General features: G+C 44.9%; 1 protein-coding gene and 1 long non-coding RNA gene across 5 annotated transcripts in view; both read right to left on the bottom strand.

Annotated features, from left to right (window-relative positions):
- Nucleotides 1-21,752, bottom strand: part of Pde8b (phosphodiesterase 8B) — a 232,890-nt gene that overhangs the window by 204,783 nt on the left and 6,355 nt on the right.
- Nucleotides 421-2,095, bottom strand: LOC134485713 (uncharacterized). Its single transcript, XR_015673768.1, has 3 exons — nt 1,896-2,095; nt 903-1,043; nt 421-696 (listed from the first exon to the last, which is right to left on the bottom strand). It is a non-coding gene; the product is annotated as an uncharacterized LOC134485713 (long non-coding RNA).

A 21,752-nucleotide genomic window follows, 5' to 3' on the forward strand; every position in this document is an offset into this window, starting at 1 on the left:
TCCCTCCACCTCTGAAATTCACGCTGGGGGATGATAGTTTACATCTATACTTCTAAAAACTGGGAGGCTGAGGCCAGTCTGATCTCCATGAGTTCTAGGCCAGCTTGGTCTACAGGATGAGAATCTGATCTCCAAACAGAAACACCACCACATCCCAAGTTCAGATAGAAGGAAGGGAAGGGAAGGGAAGCTCATTCTGCTTTTGTTTTGCATCCCAGTTTAGCTGTAATTTTTTGTTTTTGTTTTTGGTTTTTGGGGGTTTTGTTTGTTTGTTTGTTTGTTTTTTTGTTGTTGTTGTTTTCTCACTTTAATGGTACCGAAAAGTTCGTCTTGCAATCCATGTTGGGTTTTCTAAGAGGCAGGCAAATAGCGCAAAGGATTTCTGAGTGGGCTGGGCCCACCAACAAACAAAAACTGAGGTAGTGTTTGGCAAGTAATCAGTTTATTTGGTGGTCTTAGAAGCAACATCCTGGGAAGGACGGAAAAAAGGGAGGGAGGATGAGTGAAGTCTGAGCTGAGAGAGAAACGGACTAGCCTCGGGCATCCTGTAGGGAGGATTCTGCTTCTAGGATGGTGCTTCAGAGGGGTCCTGAAGAGAGGGCCCTTCATAGGTCCGCGAAGGTCGGGCAGCCATACCAACAGTGTCCCTGATCTCCGACGAGGTGGACCTCTTTAGCTGAGGCACTTCCACACTTACTAAAGGGCAAGCCAGCAGCGGAGGAGTAACTCAGAGCCCTTCTCTCTTCACATAGCAGCTTCCCCACTCTACCGCAGCTCATACAATTAAGAGTGCCGCGTTACCCCGGATAAACCATATCGGAGCTAAATTACAAGACCCCTCCCCCAAAGTCTCCATCTCCTCTCCAGGTGCAAATTTAATCATCCCAGTAGTTCCTACGCACCCATCTCAGGCATCCTCCGTCACGAAACTGAGCACCATATATAATTCTCGCGCCGCAGTCATGTTCGGGGTACCTCAAGGAATTCCTCAATGGAACCACCCATTGATGAAAAACGTCCTGGTGCTGCTTTGGAAGGCTAAACTATGATAAAAACACAAATTATCCCCTCTCTTCTGGTAGGGAGGCTAGGAGATGAATCATGGCTGCACAGACATCCAGAAACAAATTTAGGTTGAACTTATACATTTTTAAAAATGAGTAAGCCCCGAGAGGGATGACCTCAATGTAGCTAGTGAGGAGGACCAGACAGCTTTAGCGGGTTAATTGGCCATTTCATGTTGGTACCAGGTCCTTCAGTGTTGAATGTGGCTTCACCGTGGGAAAGGAGGCAGAAGGAAAAGTACTTTAGATATCCCTTTTTACATTCCATTTTCAAAGCAGCCACAACTCCCACCTCCAAGTCTGGCTAGGTAAAAGGAAAGTAATCTGTCTCTATCATCTCCAAGTGTTCTCAGTGGGAATGTGTGAACTGCCCCCCCACCCCCCACCCCCCCACCCCCGTGACAAGGGCAGATCCGAGCAAATCACTGAAACTTACAAGGAGGATAGAAATAGAGAAGAAATGGGACTCTGAAATCATTCCCCCAGCTCAGTGCTGAGCCCAGAGTGCTGGCCTCAGGAAGAGATCTCCGAACTGACTCCCTAGCAAGGACACCAGTGCCACCCAGGGTAACAACGGTCCCCTCACACCACAGTGGTCATGTAGGCCTGAGTTGTGAAATAAGGTCAGGAAACCCAACATTATAAAAAGAAATTAATTAACGTGAGAACATTTTAGCAACAATGTCCAAAAAGCAAATCGAAAGAAACCTAACTGAACTTAAAAGAAAAAAAAATAGTACTTAAAAAGAAACAAAAAAAAAAAACTTATCTAATGTCCAAGGTCAGCAGAGCGGCTTCTATGTTTTATAATAATATTAAGTAAGCACTTACTGCAAAATCATGACCCAGAGCACTGCAGGATCTTGAAGAACGAAGGTCCATTCCAATTCTGAAATGGGATGAATCTCCCAGAATTCCTCTCAAGGAGCAGAAAATGTGACTAATACATTTTTGAATCCTTTTTAACCACAAAGGTTAAAACAACCATAGCCACCTGATTGATTTTTAGACAATGAAACCTTTAATCAACTGACCAACCTTACAGAACTTCTGGGTTCAAAGAGTGTTCCTGGGGGGGGGGTCAAATGACACCATTTATTAGGCAACTGGAGAAGGTTCGCTGAACTCATTTGGAAGGATTATTCTGAAACCTGACCCTGTGTAACCTTGGGGAAGTCATTTAACTTCGGGGCTTCGGCTTCCTGCATAATCTCTGACCTCTCCAAATCACTGACATTTGGAATTGCTAAGAAAGTTTTCTTCCTCTTATAAGATAATTTTTAATTTAAAATCGTGGGCCTTGTTTTTAAGCTGAAAGGGCAGTACCGCTCCCTTAGGGCACATCAGTATTACCCGGAAGAATTTGTCAGAAACACGATAATTCCACCTTGCGGGTGTGCAGGGCCGATCCTGCACCTGTCATTTCTAAGGAAGTAAAACCCAGTGTAGCCTGCCCTCACCCGTCTTTGTGGGGCCGTACAGGAGTAATGGCTGTCATTCTTATACAGACCTGTGGTACCCACATAACAAGGCCACTCCCTACCACAGGCTAAGTTCTCACCGCCACTCTGTCTGCCTCCACTAAAACTGGCTCGAGAGACGGACGTGGCAGGAGAAAGAGGCACACTCCATGCTGGCTCAAAGCTGGTGATCTCAGAGCTTACTAGAGCAGCATACCAGAACCTTGACCCAGTAAAGACATAAGATGTTCCACACCAGCTGGGCCCAACATGGCTGACATAAAAGGCTACAAAGATGTTCTTTGCTTAATGATAAATACCATCTCCATAACACGTAAAAGTGCCTACCCATCACGTATCCTGACGTCACGACATTAGGGATATCTCACAGGAGTACAGAAAGAGTGTTGTCAGGAAGTGGTGATATGGAGAAATTCACACTCACTCCCAGAATGCCTTGCCTTCCCCTCTCCTTAACTCTGATAACCCACCCCTCCATCAGTTTGACTATCAAAGTACCTACCCAAAACAGCACCATGCTACTACTGATTCTACTCACCCTTTGAGCACAGTGCCTTTGCCTATAATAAAACCCCTCTCGTTCCTTCATTGTCTTCACTTCCAATTTTTTCTTTGAAAGAGAGAAGAATCTAGAAGCACTGGGCAGAGGTGTCAATCTGACACTCTTCCCTCCTAACCCACGCTTCATGCTGTTTCCCCAAGAGTCCTAGCATTCATCAGGAACTAGACCCCCTGCCAGTCATGCATCCACCTTCAGACTTGCATGGCTAACTTCCTCCCTTCTTTAAGTCTCTTTTGCAATGTCTCCTGCACCATGTTTCCATCCTCAACCCCTGTTTAAAACTTTAATCAGCGTTCGTTCATTTGTCTGTGCCCCTCCTGAATCCCCCTGGCCTGGATTTTTCCTTGTGTCGTAGCTTAAGCCACCCTCGTTTCACTAGATAATATTAGCTCACTTGTAATATTTACTGTCTATCTTCTCTCACTAGAATCTAGGATCTCCATAGGCAGGATTTTTCTACTTTCTTTTTTTTTTTTTAATCTCATATCTCTGTTGTCCCAGTGACTAACATAGCCACCTGGGTACTTGAGGTGCTTTGAATACTCTTGGCCCAGGGAGTGGTACTATTTGGAAGTGTGGCCTTGTTGGAGTAGGTGTGGCCTTGTTGGAGTAGGTGTGGCCTTGTTGGAGTAGGTGTGGCCTTGTTGGAGTAGGTGTGGCCTTGTTAGAGTAGGAGTGGCCTTGCTGGAGGAAGTATGTCACTGTGGGAGTGGGGGACTTTGAAGCTCCACCCAGTTCGGAAGAGTAAGTTGTCTTCCACTAGCAGCCTTCAAAGGAAGATGTAGAACTCTCGGCTCCTCCTGCACCGTGCCTGCCTGGATGCTGCCACACTCCTGCCTTGATGATAATGGACTGAACCTCTGACCCTGTAAGCCAGCCCCAGTTAAATGTTGTTCTTATAAGAGTTGCTTTGGTCATGGTGTCTGTTCACAGCAGTAAAACCCTAACTAAGACAGTACTCAAATATTTGTTGAATGAAAGAATGAATTATTTTCTTTGCCTTCACATCTCTGAATTGTCACAGCTCAAAATTGAGGAAACTATTGTTTTAAGCAGGAAATTTCATGTTCTATGATTTTAGTTTTTAAAGTCAATGAATGTGTTTAACTTGGAAATCCTCCTTTTAGAAATAAAATCATCTGAGTAGATATTCTTATATCAGTGCTAGTTGTAGTAATGAAGTGTGAAAAAATCCATATATCAAACACTTAAGGAGCAGCAGCAAACTGCTTAAATGAAAATTAGATTGGAAAGCAACATAATATATACATATCAATTACAAACATGAAAAACAACATGTAATTATTGAGTTCATAAGTGGATGTCAAATGTGATCTAGAACTTGCATAAAGACAGTCTAAGTGACTTAGTGTAACGTTACCTAACCATCTTCTTTTAAAAACAATGGTGAGTTACCGTCTCTAGGCTTTCATTGGTAAATTTTTCCATCAAATCAGGAGAAAGATGGTAGGAGAAGGCCCCAAGGAATGTGAAAAGAGATGGAAAAAGTAATAGATACATCCTTACAGGGAAACACAGAACCAGATCCGCAGAGTGAGAGACAAAGAAAGACACAGCAGACATTTTTAGGGTGGAATATTCCTGGCTAGTGCATTTATAGATGCAGCTTTTCAAAGAGGAAAAAAAATAACTTGTATTTTTAATTATGCTTGCATCACTTTTTAGATTTTTTTTCTTTGTCAGAGACCAAATGAAATTAAGGAAAGGATTTGGCCCATAGGACCATTCCTTCTTGCCAATTGTAGAAAATGAAAACAAAGACAATGAGGGAGGAAAGTCAACTAACATCTCTGACTTCCTTGGGTCAACATCACCAAACTTGCAGGGCAGTGAGTACCAGACCCTCATCCGCATAGTATAACAGTGATCTGTCCTTCTCATGAACAAAACTACCACAAGGAAAGGGCTGGACCAGCTCCCAGGAAGAATTCTATAGTCCCCCTTTGCTCTTTGTCTCCAGGTCCTCTTGGGCCCAAGCAATCAGGCTATGAAGGATGGAACGATCATTTCCAAATGCCTTGTAAATACATTTCGCAAGAATGTTCAAGACATGAAAGGATATTCAAATGAAACTTGGGGTAGGGCCCACTCTGCGAAGGAGCTTCCACAGTAGCCATGGATGTAGGGCTTTCAAGAAACAACAAAGCATAATACATAAGGTACAAGAGCAACTAAATGACTGTGCTATCAATCTTCTCTGGTCGCTGTGATAACTGGGAAAGACTTGCAAGAGAAAGAAGACTGCTAGCTAGACCCTGACTGGGGACTTACTAATCAGAGGAATCTGTATGAGCAAAGGGACAGAGGCACATCTAACCCTGATGGGACTGGGCTCTGAGAACGCACTGGACAACCAGACATCTATTCCTGAGCCAGAGATGATGAACACAAGGAGGAAGGAGACAGAAAGTGCCAGGTGCTGAAATTGCCTTTCTGTGTCAACCTTACCTACATGTTCTGCTTCCTGTACAAAACCACCTTGCGTGACAATCTACATTGAGAAAACAAATCTACCTGTTGTCTGACTAAAGATGTTTGCCGAGTGATGAAGGCTTCCACTAGAGATGGCTCCTTTAATATTCATATATAGTTCTTGAGATTTTAGACATTCTGAACCAAGGTTTATATTTTTGATCTACATAAAAAAACGTTTCTGGTAAACAATATATGAAGCAAGGTGCAGTGCACACTTATGGCTGTGCAATGCACGTGAGTTTAAGATTTCCCAAATGCCTCACGAGTTAACAGTCCAGGTTTGTTTGCCTGTCCTAGTTTGTTGTCTGTTGTTGTGTCAAACATCATGACAGAACCAACCTGGAGAGGAAAAAGTTTATTTCATCTTACTTGTCTCAATCATTGTCAGTTATTAAGAGAAGTCAGGGCAGGACCCTGGAGCTAAGAACTGAAGCAGAGGCCACAGAAGACCATCATCTTCTGACTTACTCCACATAGCTTGCTCAGCCTGCTTTCTTTTTTTTTTTTAAGATTTATTTATTACATATAAGTACACTGAAGCTATCTTCAGATGCACCAGAAGAAGGGCATCCGATCCCATTACAGATGGTTGTGAGCCACCATGTGGTTGTTGGGAGTTGAACTCAGGACCTCTGGAAGAGCAGTCGGTGCTCTTAACCTCTGAGCCATCTCTCCAGCCCTCTCAGCCTGCTTTCTTAAACAATTCTTACACCACCCGCCAAGGATGGCACCGCCCACGAGTGAGTAGGCTGGACCGTTTAACATCAATCATTAATCATGAAAATGTGCCACAGACTTTCCTACAGGCTAGTCTGATGGAGACACTTTCTCAATTGGGCTCCCTCTCCCCAGATCACTTGAACACGTGACAGGTTGACAGAAAACTAATCAGCAAATTGGGTGTTGTTGCTTAACCTCAACATGGAGGAGAACTGGTTAAAATTGAAGGCTAGCCAGTGCTATAAAGTAAGTTTCAGGCCACCCTAGGCTACAGACTGAGGCCCTGTTTGAAAACAAGCAACAAGCAGCAAGCAGATAAGTCTAGGGTTCTAAGCAGGCCCTCCCCTGCTGGGAGGCACACACCTTCACAGGTACACCATTTACTCCAGGGCATCCCATAATCCATTCCTTCAGCAAATACTGAGACCCTACTGTGAATCACACACTAACACTGCACCAGAAAATAAGAAGGAAAGAGTGTCCATTTCCATGAATTTAGACCACTGGCATGGAAGATTAGAAAGATAAACAGTAAATTCGCTGGGAGTGGCGAAGAAAGAGCTTTGAAGAGCGTTGAAACACATCAAAGAGGCCTGGCATGCTGATATGCACACAAAGCCCCAAATCTTAGGGAGCAAAGGCAAGAAAATGGCTGCAAATACAAGGCTGGCTTGGTGTCTATAGTTAGTCACACACCAGCTAGAGCTTCCCAGTAAGACTCTGGGAAGAAAGAAAGAAAGAAAGAAAGAAAGAAAGAAAGAAAGAAAGAAAGAAAGAAAGAAAGAAAGAAAGAGAGAGAGAGAGAGAAAGAGACAGAGACAGAGACAGAGACAGAGACAGAGACAGAGACAGAGAGAAAGGAAGGAAGAAAGAAAGAAAACTGATAAATCCTGAAGTAGAATTATATCTTCTCAGAGAAGAGGCCTTTTTGGCTAAGAATATAGAAAACATTATCAAATAGACTCTTCCTTCATTCTTTTTTCATCTGCACACCCAGAACACAAAGCCCTACCACTACCCAGGGCACCATAAGAGACATGAAGAAGGGTATCACAGCCCCGGCAGGAACACACGTATGTATGCACAAGCATGTTCATACTTGGCTATGAGATTAAAAACCCTGACTCAAGAGAGAAAGATGAGTTTGGGTACAGAGCACTAGAAGATGTCACCAAGAAGATAGACAGGGTGTGGTTCCTCAAAAAGAGAGGGATTTGAGTAACTAGAAAAAAAAGAGCCTTATAGAAGACCTCCATGAAGACCTAGAGATGACAGCACTTGATGAATACTTGAAGAGCAATAAAGAAGGGGGCTCAAAGGCCTTGGGCTGAACCACACCCACTATGAACCCTGCGAGGAATACACCTGTACATACAGTGGGCGCTTCCCCCAATTGGGCATTTTGTGGGGTCCAGAACTTTGAGTCTAGAGACCAGAAAGTATCCACTCAACACCAATGCTGACACTTGTTCCCCAGAATGGGACTAGAATAGGAGGCAAGACATCAAGACGTTCTTTTGTGTTTACTACAAGGTCTGAAGAACTTACAATCTAGGAAGAAGAAACAGTTGTTTTAAAGACCAGAAGAGAGCAGACAGGCAGGTCAGCCTCCAAGTACTCCTGGTCAACCAATGAGTACATGGCTTACCCTTTCCCGGTGAGAGGAAGAAAGTCATCTCTGCCAAGACTTCCTTCCGTGCGTTTTCCTACAACCAGGCCCACCCAGGGATGTTAGTTCCTTGCTTCCTGTTTGGATTGCTAAAGTCAACCTTTGAGGCTTTTGCTGCAAGAACAGCCTTTTAGGCCTTGGAGTTTCATGTCATTACCAGTTCCAGGAGCTGGAAGATGGCAGTTCAGCCTAGGGGCCCTATATTAACACCTCCTGTGGATCTTGTGTCTTAATCCTCTTGCTTTGGCTGTGAGGGCAGTTCCAGAAGCCTCCTAACAGGAAGTGTCTTCCTTCTTGGAATCTGACATTTGCTCTGCAGAATTGTACTTCCTGTGTTATATCATTAAATGTCTCCAAGGCAACAGTAGCTGGGGCATGACTGATAACGTCTTCATACCTCATATCATAGATAGAAATAGACTAAGCCACGTGGAAGGAAGCTTCCGGGGGTTCTCCAAACCAGTGGCAACCAAACTTTAACATCTATCGGAGTGTGTGATCTGCTGAGACACAGACTGCAAGGCCAGAGAAGGTGCGTTTCTAACTCTGACCTGAGAAACAGGACTGCCGCTGTCTCCAGATCACACTTCAAAAACCACTTCTAGACCCAAAGCAGGATGTTACAAACAACGGCAGTGGCTGGAGCACAAGTCCTCACTTATAATATTTGGTTTTTCTGGGACACAATTTGTGCTTGAAGCCAAAGCTTCATTCCACAGAGAATTGCCAGAACACTGTCAGATGAAGGAAGGACAAGAGGAGGGTAGATCTGGGTGTCTCCAGTCACTCCGAGCTCTGGAAGTCTGCAGAGGACTGGTTTACTCACAGAAGTCAATACAATACTTTTTATACACAACAGCAATGCATTCCTGGCAGAGCACTTGATCACATTTTCTTCTTATGATAAATGATTCAAACCCAGGAAGACAAGCCCACTGTGGCGTTTTAAGGACCATAAAGTTTGGTAAAAGGAGGGCTGGGGGCAAGGGCTGGTGAGATTGGGAGGAGAAGGGATAGTATAAATTGGTCCACCGTATAGACACAAAGCAGAACAAAAATTATTCCTATAATACCGGCCACCACGTGGGAACAGCTCAGTAGCAACCGTTTGGAGCTCGGCGTGCCTTATGTCTCTAGGTCGCTCTTGTGTTTGTGACTTTAGATAGGAAAAATTTCAACACCTCTTTTCTGTTTACCACTAACCTGAACTCCCACCTGGCTTAGCTAATTACTGGCTTCCTCTGAGCATTGAGTCACCCACTTTTAGAAGTTATAAAAACCCAACACAAGCCTTTGACAAAGAAATATGGCCAGGGTTGAGCCCGACACTGAGATCTCAAAGCTTTCACATCAGTGAATCTATTCCTGTTTAAATCACCAGCCTTTACAGATGTCCCTCCCCAGGGAGTCACAAGCAATGCTTGCCCCTCCTCTGCAAAGCTACAGTCCCACCAAAGTTTACCCGGCAGGAACCAATGAGCTTACGGGGCTTACTTACAGATTGTAGGTGAGGGGTTATTTACTAGAATATGGGTGCTGTCCTACAAAAGCTCACACTACAAAGTCTTTACCTGTGGATGCAGATAATCTTCCACATCCTGCTTGTCCCCAAGGCCAAGTGTAGTTAGGGCAGAGTTTGCATACAGCAGGTGGTAGGAGCTCACAGGGGAGGGTCCTGTTACTTATAAGGAGATGTAAACAGTCAACAAGCCCAGTTGGAATGATCTTCGGTAAAGGGGCACAGTCAAACACCCCAAGATTACAACTATTTGGGCTAAGAGAATATTCCTATCCAATACCAACATAAACATTGCCTTAAACAACATGCACACGCTCATATACACACTCACACGCAAAACTCATACACACAATACACACATTCACACTTACATATAATCACATATACACACTCAAACTTAGACACGCTCACATACACAGCTCACACTGACACACATACACCCTCTATGGAGTCTTGCAACAAAAGTGACTCATTGGGACATATATGAGAGTCATCTTTCGATGACTCCAAGGAAACAGCTCCTTTGGACACAGGTGAAAAGTGACACATGTGGACTCACAGCAGATGTGACAGCATGCACAAGACCTATGCAAGCACAAACCAGTCAACACAGAGAGAATAAGGCATGAAATCTCACCCCTAGCCTTGGAACAATTGGCAATTGTTACTGCTGGCAAAAGACATTTGATTTTCTCTAGGTGTATAGTCCAACCATGCTCCAATGGTAGACCACTCCCCCATGAGTGGACAGTAGAAATTGGCCATGATGGGCAGAGGGGGAAGGAACAAAGTTGGGTGGATAAGGAAACAGGGGTGGGTCCAGGAAGAGCTTGAGGGAGGAAGAATGAATATGATCAAATTACAGAGTATGAAACTTAAAAAAAAAATCTAATCAAATACGAAATAAAAATGCTGAATTTGAGAGCTAAAACCATGAAACTCTTAAAAACCTGTAAACCCTACCCTTAGAGGTATGAGTTCAAGACCAGCCTGATAAGACTCACTAAAAACAAGTAGCAACACGAATTGGCCTTGTAGACCTACTAAGTTAAAGGAGTCAGACCAAAGGCCACAAAGTATGGTCCGTTTGCACAAAATATCCAGTCTATCCTGACAAATGATAGTTGCCAAGGTTTGGAAATTCAGAGCCTGGAGAATGGGTGTTTCAGGACATGGGATTTCCCTTCAGAGCGATGTTTTAAAATAGCTGGAACTAGATGGGAGTTGTGGTTGCACAGTGTTGTGAAGTCAGGTGTATTTCATCAGACACTTTAAAATGGCGAGTTTTATACTGAGCATGTTTTATTACAATAAAGCAGAGTCACTCATCACTTCACGAGAATAAAAGAAAAATACCTATCAGCATCTAATAAATGCAGGGGAAACATCTGACAATTCCCTAAATACACTAACTAGATAAGAAATCTCGATTAAACCATTTATTAAAGGCCCTTTGTTCGATCTACAGCATCAGAAAAGAGAGAGAAGGAATAAGCAGTTCGATCCTCAGTGGAAAATTCCTCAACGTCTCTCATATTAAAGCACAGAAGTACATCACCCCATTAAAAAAATTAAAAAGAAAGAAAGAAAGACTTGGGCTAGATACGAATTCTTCAGAAGCACACATGTGTGCATGGAAACTCCTAAAGACTGTAAAACAACACCAGACCCAATAAGAGAGTTCAGCAAACCTCAGACCACAAGACTAATAAACACAGGTCACCTGTTTTCTATATTCTAGTAATGAGAACTGGGAATTTGACATTTTAAACGTCATTTATGATGATGTTGGGAAGCACAAACCTTTCTCTGTGGCTTTCCTTGCTAAAAGTTAAAACACCAATGAAAAGGTATGGGAAACCCGGAGATCTCCTCGGTTCCTTGGCAGCCATGTTGTTGTTTCTGGGACATCAGCTCTCAAAAAATGGTTGGATCTACTCAATGTCATTCCAATCTAGAAACTGACCAAATGGTTCTAAAGTCTGTGTACAAGTATAAAAGATCTACAATAACTCAGTGAATTCTGCAAGCAAAATTGAAAGATGATGCCTGCTTCTAAGGTTGAATAGAAAGCCACAGTGTGCAAAGCAGACGCCGGTGCATGCCAGACAAACAGGAAAGTGGAGCACTATACTGTCCAGGTACAGCACCGGGCATCAGTCCACCTCCAGCAGCACTTCCGTGGAAGTCAACTGGAGGGACAGAGTCTTGTCAGCAATGGTGCAAGGCTGACTGTGCACACAAAACGATGAAACAAAACAAGCCCATAAGTAGAAACTCTGACCCTTACCATTCACAAACATTAGCCCAGGTGGTCATGGGTCATAGAATAGCCCATGGGTCATGGAATTCAGCAAAGAATCCAAGGCTTAGAAACTTCTAGAAGTAAAACATAGATGTTTACAAATGTGGAGTTAGCAAAGATGGCTTCGGGGAAAATATGTAAAAGGAATGTGCCACAGAAAGGAAGAAAGTGTGTGTGTGTGTGTGTGTGTGTGTGTGTGTGTGTGTGTGTGTGTGTGTGTGTTGAAGTCCAACAGAAGCTTAGCGGTCTGTTCTTGTAAAGTGCCTCTAAGAAAAGAAAAAGGGACATCACTGACTGAGAGGAAAATATACCTCACAGGACTAGAGGCAGGTGTGGGACAATGGTTGTCTAATATAAGCAAGACCCTTGGTTCATTTCCAATAATACAGAGAGAGAGAGAGAGAGAGAGAGAGAGAGAGAGAGAGAGAGAGAGAGAGAGAGAGAGAGAGGTGAACATAGATACACACACATATACATCACAGAGACACACAAATGAACAGGCACACACACACAGAGAGAGAGAGAGAGAGAGAGAGAGAGAGAGAGAGAGAGAGAGAAAGAGAGGTAAACATAGATACACACACACACACACACACACACGAGAGAGAGAGAGAGAGAGAGAGAGAGAGAGAGAGAGAGAGGTGAGCATAGATACACACACATATACATCACACAGAGACACACAAATGAACAGGCACACACACACATTCACATTGCTGCAAGTTGATAATCAGAAGGCAAACAATCTAATTAAAAATAGGATAAAAATTTTAATGATCTCACAACACGAGAAATAAAAAACGGGCAGTAAACACATGGATAATGCTCACCATCATCAATGAAGCAAGTGAACCACAAGGATATTTCACAACATGGTCACTGGCTCCATTCTCAAGTTTTGATTTTCAAATCAAATTTCAAATGTCCATGAGCCCAGGAGTAAATAAATTGTAATACACTCAATGAAGAACTAAAAGACCTGAAGTGGCAAACTTCAGATTACTTGTACACACACACACACACACACACACACACACACACACACACACGAGCGAAAGAGAACAACCACAAAGGGTCACACACATGTGTTACCTTTCTCACTACCAGAGACCTGTTAAAGGAGTGAAGGGAGGAAGGTTTCAGTTGTTTGTGGCATTAGGTGAGGAACGACCCACGGTTGTGGCAGCAGAAATGTGGGGCTGTCTGCTTGCTCACATTTCAATGGCACAGGAAGCAGAGAGGAGGACAGAAAGCAGGGCAAGGCTATACAGCCTTGGGGCACTCTCCACTGTGGCCCATTTCCTCTAACGAGTTGCCTTAAGGTTTTACTGCTGTGAACAGACACCATGACCAGGGCAACTCTTATAAGGACAGCATTTAACTGGGGCTGGCTTACAGGTTTAGAGGTTCAGTCCATTATCATCCAGGCAGGCATGGTGCAGGAGGAGCTGAGACTTCTACATCTTTATCTGAAGGCTGCTAGTGGAAGACTCACTTCCAGGCAGCTAGGATGAGGGTCTTAAGGCCACGCCCACAGTGACACACCTACTCCAACAAGGCCACACCTCCAAACAGTGCCACTCCCTGGGCCAACCATATACAAACCATCACACTAGTCCTAACTTCTATCGGTCCCACAACCTCCAGAAACAGTGCTACCATCTGGGGAACAAACGTTCAAACATCGGAGCCTGGTTGTTTATGGTGGGTATTTGAATCCACTACAACGCATGGTACAGTTGGCGTAGACGAATGAAGGCAACTCTGCCCCCAGTAATAGAAAGACGATCAGTGGATGCTTCGGGACTGTGGTCATGAACCGACTCCAGGAGGGCAGAGTCAACAGAACTGGAGTATATCACACTGTGGTAGTGATCGCACATCACGCAGTGAAATTCTTCATCCAAACTTGAGGATGGGGCCAGGTGGTGGCAGTGCACACCTTCAGTCCCAGCACTTGGCAGGCAGAGGCAGGTAGATCTCCGAGTTCGAGGCCGGCCTGCTCTACAGAGTGAGTTCTAGGGCAGCCAAGGCTACACAGAGAAACAAAAGACAAACAAACAAAAAACCCAACAACACAACAACAAAAATAAAAAAAAAAAGAACCCTAAGAATGGAGACCAGGTGTGATGGTCTACACCCTTAATCCTAGTTCTTGGGAGACAGAGGCCGGTGGATCTCTGTGGGCTGGAGGCCAGGCTGATCTGTACAGTGAGCTCCATGTCAGTCAACACTACATAGTGAGATCCTATTTTAGCAAAATAACCTCATGAATTTTGTACTTTGAAAGGAGTATGGTTTAGTTTATTATAGATATATAGACTTCAGGCAAGTTTTTTTTTTAACTTGCAGCACTTAACAGTTACAAACAGAACTATCTCCCCAAATCCCCAGTTAAAGCCAAAATGTCTAATGAGATTGTACTTAGAGAAGAGGCTTCAGCAGGGCAGTTAAGGTTAAAGGAGGATAAGGAGCCCTAATCCAATAATACTAGCATCTTTATAAGAAGAGACACTGTAATGTTCACAGACATGCACATATGCACAATGCATGCGTGCACATGTGCATATGCACACACATGTACGTGCACACACATGCATGCACAAACATACACACAAGCAAACATATGTACATATGCAAACATATGCACACATGCAAAGATGTACATATGCACACACATGCAAACATATGTACATATGCAAACAAACACACACATGCACATACATGCATGCAGACATGTACAAATGCAAACACACACATATACATACATGAATGCAGAGTGTCTATGTGTATGAGAGAGAGAGAGAGAGAGAGAGAGAGAGAGAGAGAGAGAGAGACATAGCAGGATGACGACAGGTGTGTACAAGTTAGAAAGAAATATCTCACCAGAACACACCCAACACCCAGCACTCAGCACCCAGTACCCAGCACCTAGCACTCAGCACCCTGGCTTTAGACTTTCACCCTTCAGAGCTGAGAACTAAATTTCAGTTGTTTAGGTCACCCCTAGGGTGTGATAATTTTGTCACAGCAACATGGGAGGAGACAGACAGCTCTCAGCTCCTGAGCATGAGAAGGTAAGAGCTCAGAACTCAGCATTCTTGTCAGAGTCTTCTCAGACATGGAGAATCTTCATCCAGATGAATATGTGCTGGATATGTTTTCTAGATTATGTGCTGAGAGACTTCCTAGGATCAGTTCTACAGAGGGTCTGTGGGGGAGGGGGGTGCAAGTGGACACCACCAGACAGAAGAACTGGTAAGGTTGAAGCAGGTTTAAAAGCCCTGGTAAATCTCAGAATCGAGAACGGCAGAGGTTGGAACCAGCTCAAGGCCAGGCTCTACCTGTAACCACAACACCACACTGAGAGGGCCATGACAACCAGTCACGTAGGGACAACACCTTAAGTCCTTCCCTATGGGAACAGAGCATCCCCAACATCTCAGACTGAGCCCAGGGGAAGCATCTACTCCTGGACCTCATCTTGCCCCCAAAGTGTTTATAAAGTGTATGAGTTATTTCACCCAGAGTCGTCTGAGAGTGTCCATCTTACTAAGCTGTAACTCTCTGGGGAAGAGTTTTCTCTCCCAAAGCATTCATCATAGACCTTGGCTCCCCTGCCTGCCACCGTTCACTGTTGGTTGCTGCCACCTCCCACCACTCACTTAGTGGCTCCAGCTATGGCTTCTAGCTGACCTCCTCTGCTTATTACTGCTGCTGCCATTAACGCCTGGGCTGCAAAGGCAGTGGAAGGTACCAGGCTGCCTTCCCTGCCTCACAGAGCTGTAACACTTCAGCAGTTCCAGCCAGGCCTGAGCCCCTCGGAGCCTTTCATTATGACCATGCTAGAGATCCTCAGAGTGTGTCCTATCTCCCCTGAGCAGCCTGCTTGCTGCACTCTGACATCCTACAGCGAAGCACAGGCAGCCCGACAGACAGACTGTTCACAGGTTAGACCCAGAAGGACGATGGGAACAACTTGTAAAAACATCTTGGATACCAGGCAGACTCCCTGGAAAGAGAGGTCCCAGGAGACCTTTGTGTCTGCCACCCCTCACTGTAAATCAGACTTTGGAGGTGCAGTTGCTCTTGCCCCATGCTGACTCCTGCTTGGCACTGGCCACTGTACTATTAAAGGCTCTGTCTTAGCCAGTGTGTCAACTGATCAACTGAGCCCAGCCCAGAGTCGTCTGACGGCAGAGTTTCAGTTGAGGTACTGCTTAGACCAGATGAGCTTCTGGGTAATCTGGGGGTCCAGGCCATGGTGGGAGGTACCAACCGTGGACAGGTGTCCCTGGGCTCTGTGAGGAATCTTAGCTGAGCATGGACCCATGGGAGAGGTTATGAGGCAGCATTTGCCCCTGGTTTCTGCTACATTTCCCTGCAGTGACTAAGTTCCCTGGTTAGAAATAATACTGAGTGGAGCAGCGAGCAAACCTACCCTCGAGTTCCTGACCTGCTTTCTCTCAACAGTGGATGGTGACTTGTAATAACCCATACAGTCTTTCCTCCCCACGCTGCTTTTGACCACAGTGTGTGTCACGGAAACACAATGAAGCTCGTACAATGCACTCTCCTCTTTACCTTTCATCCCTTGTACCAAAAATGATGTCCGGAGGAGGGGTTAGAGAGGCAATTCAGCAGCTAAGAGTGTTTACAGATCTGACAGAGGGCCCAGGTTCAGCATCCACACAACAGAACCACAAACAACTCCAGCTCCAGGAATCCGAAGGTCTCAGGGGGCCTGGCACACACATGGAACACATATGTACAAGCACACATTCACACATGCACACAAAACAAAGCTGCATCTTTGCAAAATAATCCACCTGATTCATTGGTTCTCATTTTCTCACTGGTCATGATTCAGTTACTATGAACATTTTTTTTTTAGTCAATAAAGCACTGTCTCCCTACCTCTCTCCTAGTTATCTTCCTGGCTCTCAAGGTTTTAGAACTCCAGGGGAAGCTTTTGACCATGATATGGTGAACTGTTGCAGGCAAGGTCTGGCTTTAGATCTCTCCAGACAACGGTCACTCAGTATCAGCCCAGACTACCTGCGGCAGCTCACGGAGAGGAATTCATGGGGCTATGAAGCAGAAATAGATGTACGTGGCTAGCAAAACCTGATCAATGGAATGAGGTGAAAGTCCATCCTGTTTAGATCTGTAGAGGACTTTGGAGAGAGATTCTACCTTCTTTGACCTTTCTCCCATGTAAATGTATCTTTTATTCACCTGATGATAATTGCTGTCTCTGAGGCTGCTAACCTAGGTCTGGTCCTGAAAGCTTCTGGCTTCGTACAATCTTCTCTAGACCTAGAATGCTTTCAGCCTCTGAGACTCAGTGCTGGGTTAGTTCACCCTATCCAGTTCTCTCTGACTTCTGGCTGGCTGACACCTGCTCTGCCTCAAACTCCTCCCCATGCTAATCGATTCAATCCAGCTTCTCTCTTAGACGCTGACTTTTTGCTCAGCATTGCCTCAAACTAACTCTAGCCGTCTGTTTTAACCTTCTGGCCCCTGCTCATTCTTTGGCCCATTCTGTCTTCACCCATGCCTAGCTTATTCTCTCTTCGACCTGTCTCTTTAAAACTCTTGAGGTAAAATGGCTTCCTTTCTCTCTCTCTCTCCCTCCCTCTCTCTCTGAACTGCTCTCTTAAGTAACTTTTCTTTTCCCTTTCTTCTCATGAGAGATGGGCGCATCCTATTCTGTCAAATCTTTCCCTGAGTCATCACTTTGTCTGCCCCTCACTTAGACATCACTTTTAAACATGAGTGCTTCCTTCTACAAACTAAATTTACCTTCATTGTTTGAAATTCAGGGTGTGAATGAAGGGCATTGTTTGGGATTAAAGATAGGCGCTAAGGACATGTCTTTATTCCAGCCAGGGGTTTAAAGGTGAGTGCTAAGGCTGAGCCGCACCACAGCTAGAAGCAGCTTTTTTTCAGCAAGTACACAAGGGTTCACAGAGGGATCAAATACCCTGCGACACTCAGACCCTGCATTCTACCCACATGCAAACATTGTCTACTCCGTCTAGGAGACTGGTTCAGAACCAAACCGTGCTTCACCCTCCCCACTGCTACCATCCTGGCCAAAGGCACCATCATCTCCAGACTGGGTTTTGGCAGTGGTCTCTTGACTCATCTCTTTACCTAGTTCCCTGAGGTATCCTCCAGAAGTTTCTGGGTGAGCACCTGTGATCTCAGCCAGATGCCATCACTTCCCATCTCGGACCACAAGGTCTCCACAGTCTGACTTTCTAAGAATAGTTGCTTTCAACCCCACTGCCTCTTTTGCTGTTGCCCCACGGCCTCACTGATTCACCTCAAATGCATGAACAGTTCCTGCAGGACCTCCACCCCTGCTGTTACACCTGCTTGGAATATTTTCCCCCAAACATCCACCCAGCTCACTCCCCACTCCCTTTAGGTCTGATCTCAAATGTTCCAAAGCAAAAGAGGCCTTCACTTCTGGCTGTGTCCAACAGGACAACACCACTTGCACCTTCCAGGCAGTCCTTGCAGCTTGCTCCTGCAACGTTTCTCTAGCACTCACCACCACCCGATTCTTCCTTTCTCCGTCTTCCCTACCTCCCTTTCTTGACCTTTTCTCCACACCATAAAGGATGCTTCCTAGTCATCTGTTGTATGAACCTTTTCCTGAGGAGAAGCTAGCGTGGGAAGCAACTGCCCCAGGCTGCTCTTCTTCTCTCCTACCATGCATCCTCCCACATCACTCCAGATTTCAACCCACATGGGCAGTGGCGGAGGCAAAGGGAATCCTACAGTCTGGATAAGTCCCTCTAAAGCTGTCCTCAGCCTGTGGGCTGTGACCATTTTTGAAGGGGAGGTTGAGTATCAGATATCCTTCATTTCAGATATCCACATTACAATTCATAAAGGGAACAAAATTACAGTTATGAAGTAGCAATGAAATAATTTTATGGCTAGTGGTCACCACAACATAAAGAACTGTATTAATGGTTCAAAGCATCAGGAAGGTTGAAAACCACTGCTGTAAATACAGGAGAGGAGACTGGAGAGGACAGGGTAGTACAGCAATACCTGGGCTGAGTTAAGAGGCCACCTGACAGGTAGGATCCAGTGATAGTTATCCCTAGCCTCCTTTCTTCTATCCTTCTCCTGGGAGCTTCATTTTTACCCCGAAAACTTCCTTACCAATGTGCCCACCGAACTGGGGAGGAGTGAGCGGCAACCCATGAATGCCTCAGCTCTGAGGTTACCACACAGGGCCTGAAACAGACGCAGAACCTTGTCCGTGTCTGCTGTAGTCAGGCAATACCACTGTGGGGCCTAGGTGTTGTGACACACTGCGTCACCCTTCCTCCAGGCACAGTTCCCTTCCGCCCCTTCTGTTGTCCTTCCCTAAGGTCTCTGTCCTCTTCTTTCCCTACCCCATCCTCATGGTTTTCTTGTACCCATGGGCTCCTTCCTGCTGCTCCAAAGGTTGTGGATGAACTTGGGCCTTTCTGGCAGTTCTGTCCACAATACAAGCAGTAGTACCTTGAGAACTGGTACATGCTACCTCACAAATGCCCTTCCTGAGATGGCAAAACTTGCTCTATGAAAGACAGATGATAAGCACGCCCTAATGGCCACTGTCCCCTGAAAGTGCTGTTCTAGAAAAAAAAATCTGAGTTTTTTCTCTTAGAGACATGAAAATGTAGGTATCACAAACGGTTCTCTCTTTGGGTAGAAATTCTGGACAATGGGTTCTCCGGCAAAGAGGTTCTGTGTCAATATGTGTTCTTCCCAAGTCTTCCCGACATCATTTTGTCACCAGAAGAGCCACAACCAGAATGACTCACCAGTGTTCTAAAGTGCTATATGGTAAACAAAAAAAAACAAAACAAAACAAAAAAACAACAACAACAACAACAACAACAAAAAAAGGTCTAGAATTTTCTCCCGAGAATTCTAAGTAGAAGTCGAAAGCAGGTGCTAAACACGTAGAAAAATAATTTCTTTCTTACTGTGTAACCCGCGTGATTGCCGAGAGTTTGTGCAGTGGTAAGGGACTCGTGAATGTTCAAGTCGCCTTCTTTCTAGGAGACGGCCAACTTAAGGAATGGTCTCCACAGAGCATCCTTCAACAGACATGTGCGCTAGAAAGCTAACCTTTTTATCCTCTTCAGCAAAGTCAGCACCTTGTGGATATTACCAATACTTCCTGCTGGTGGATAGTGCGAAGAGACCAGGAAATCTAAAAGCTGACACCTGCTTGGCTTCTGCTAAGGGCCTTCTTGCTGTATCATCACATGGCAGAGGGCGGCTCAAAACAGGAATATCAGCTAGAGACTCTCTACTTTATAAAGCCACAGTTTCGGGGCTGGGGATTTAGCTCAGTGGTAGAGCGCTTACCTAGGAAGCGCAAGGCCCTGGGTTCGGTCCCCAGCTCCAGAAAAAAAAGAAAAACAAACAAACAAACAAAAAAAAGCCACAGTTTCACCATAGGGGATCAGAGCTCCACAAAGGTAGGAAGCTTTCATGGAGCAGGCTGGTACTTGGGGTCCACCAAAGGTCATTCTCTGTCAGCCCCAGCCATAGTTCTACAGATCCAGGTGAGCAATGGCCACAGCTCAAGGGCACGGACAGATAGCCTTGGTGATGTTCACGCAGTGTTAATATTGCATACATCCAGAAGATGAACCCTGTTATTCCTTGAGCTATACTTTTAAAGATAGATCAAACAGAGGGGGGCGACCCTAGTAAAGACTTGCGGCAGAAAGCGAAGTCACCACAGAGTCTCTTAACTGGGAAACGCTGAACAGAAGAGTGAGGTTGGAGCTGCTACAGAGTCCCAGCCAGGACAATGCTGGAGTAATGGGAACAAGACTGAAATCAAGGCTCTGGGCTAAAGAAATGTACTTCTGGGGATACAGAGATGGCTCAGCAGTTAAGAGCACTTGTTGCTCTTGCAGAAGACCCAGCACCCACGTGGCAGCTCACAACTGCCTGTAACTACAGTTCCAGGGAATCCAGCCTCTGTGGGCACAAGGCCTTCAGGAAAACCATATCATAGAGGCAGGCAAACACTCATACACATAAATCTAGTAAATGTCTTCAAAAATAAATGGATTTCTTTTCTTTGTAAATTACCCAATCTTGGCTATCTAGTGGCAGCAATACAAAGCAGTGTAACACACACACACACACACACACACACACTCACACCACACTTACATACACACACACTCACACAGTCACACACATTCACACTGACACACACACTCACACATTCACACACACACATTCACACACACATTCACACACACACTCACACCACACTTACACACCCACACACACTCACACAGTCACACATACAATGAGAATGTCTCTACTGCACGACTTGTTTGATTTCACAGGACCGTGGCTGAAGGGTAATTTGCCTTAGGATTAATCTTGCTTTAAGTCTCATAGATTAATTCAGGTAACACTTTTGGACTGTAGAATTTTGCGTCAGTGCTGAATAAATTGAGACTTTGTGGGCTATTTGGGATGGAATCAGTGTAATTCACAGGTGAGAAGGCCATGAATTTTGGTGGCTAAGGGGGAAATGGTGTAGTCTGAATATATCACTCAAAATACATGTTAGCAATTTAATCCCCAAAGGCATAACACAGGGCAGTATCCCTTTGTGAGGCTCCATCTCATGAACTGATTGATTGCAATTATTAAGAGTTTACAGAGGGAACTGTAACACTTTTTTGTCCCTTGTACCATGTGAAGACATGGCCCTCCTACTCTAGAAGGTACGGCAACAATATGCCACCATGGAAGCTGACAGCCATCAAAGCCCGGTGTGTTGACATTTTGATCTTAGATTTTCCAATCTTACTGAACTATGGGAAATTTAATTTTGATATTTATAAAGGTCCCAATCTTGGACATTTTGTTATAGTGATACAA

This window comes from Rattus norvegicus, chromosome 2, assembly GCF_021556685.1.
Source record: "Rattus norvegicus strain SHRSP/BbbUtx chromosome 2, alternate assembly SHRSP_T2T, whole genome shotgun sequence".
Lineage (NCBI taxonomy): Eukaryota > Metazoa > Chordata > Mammalia > Rodentia > Muridae > Rattus > Rattus norvegicus.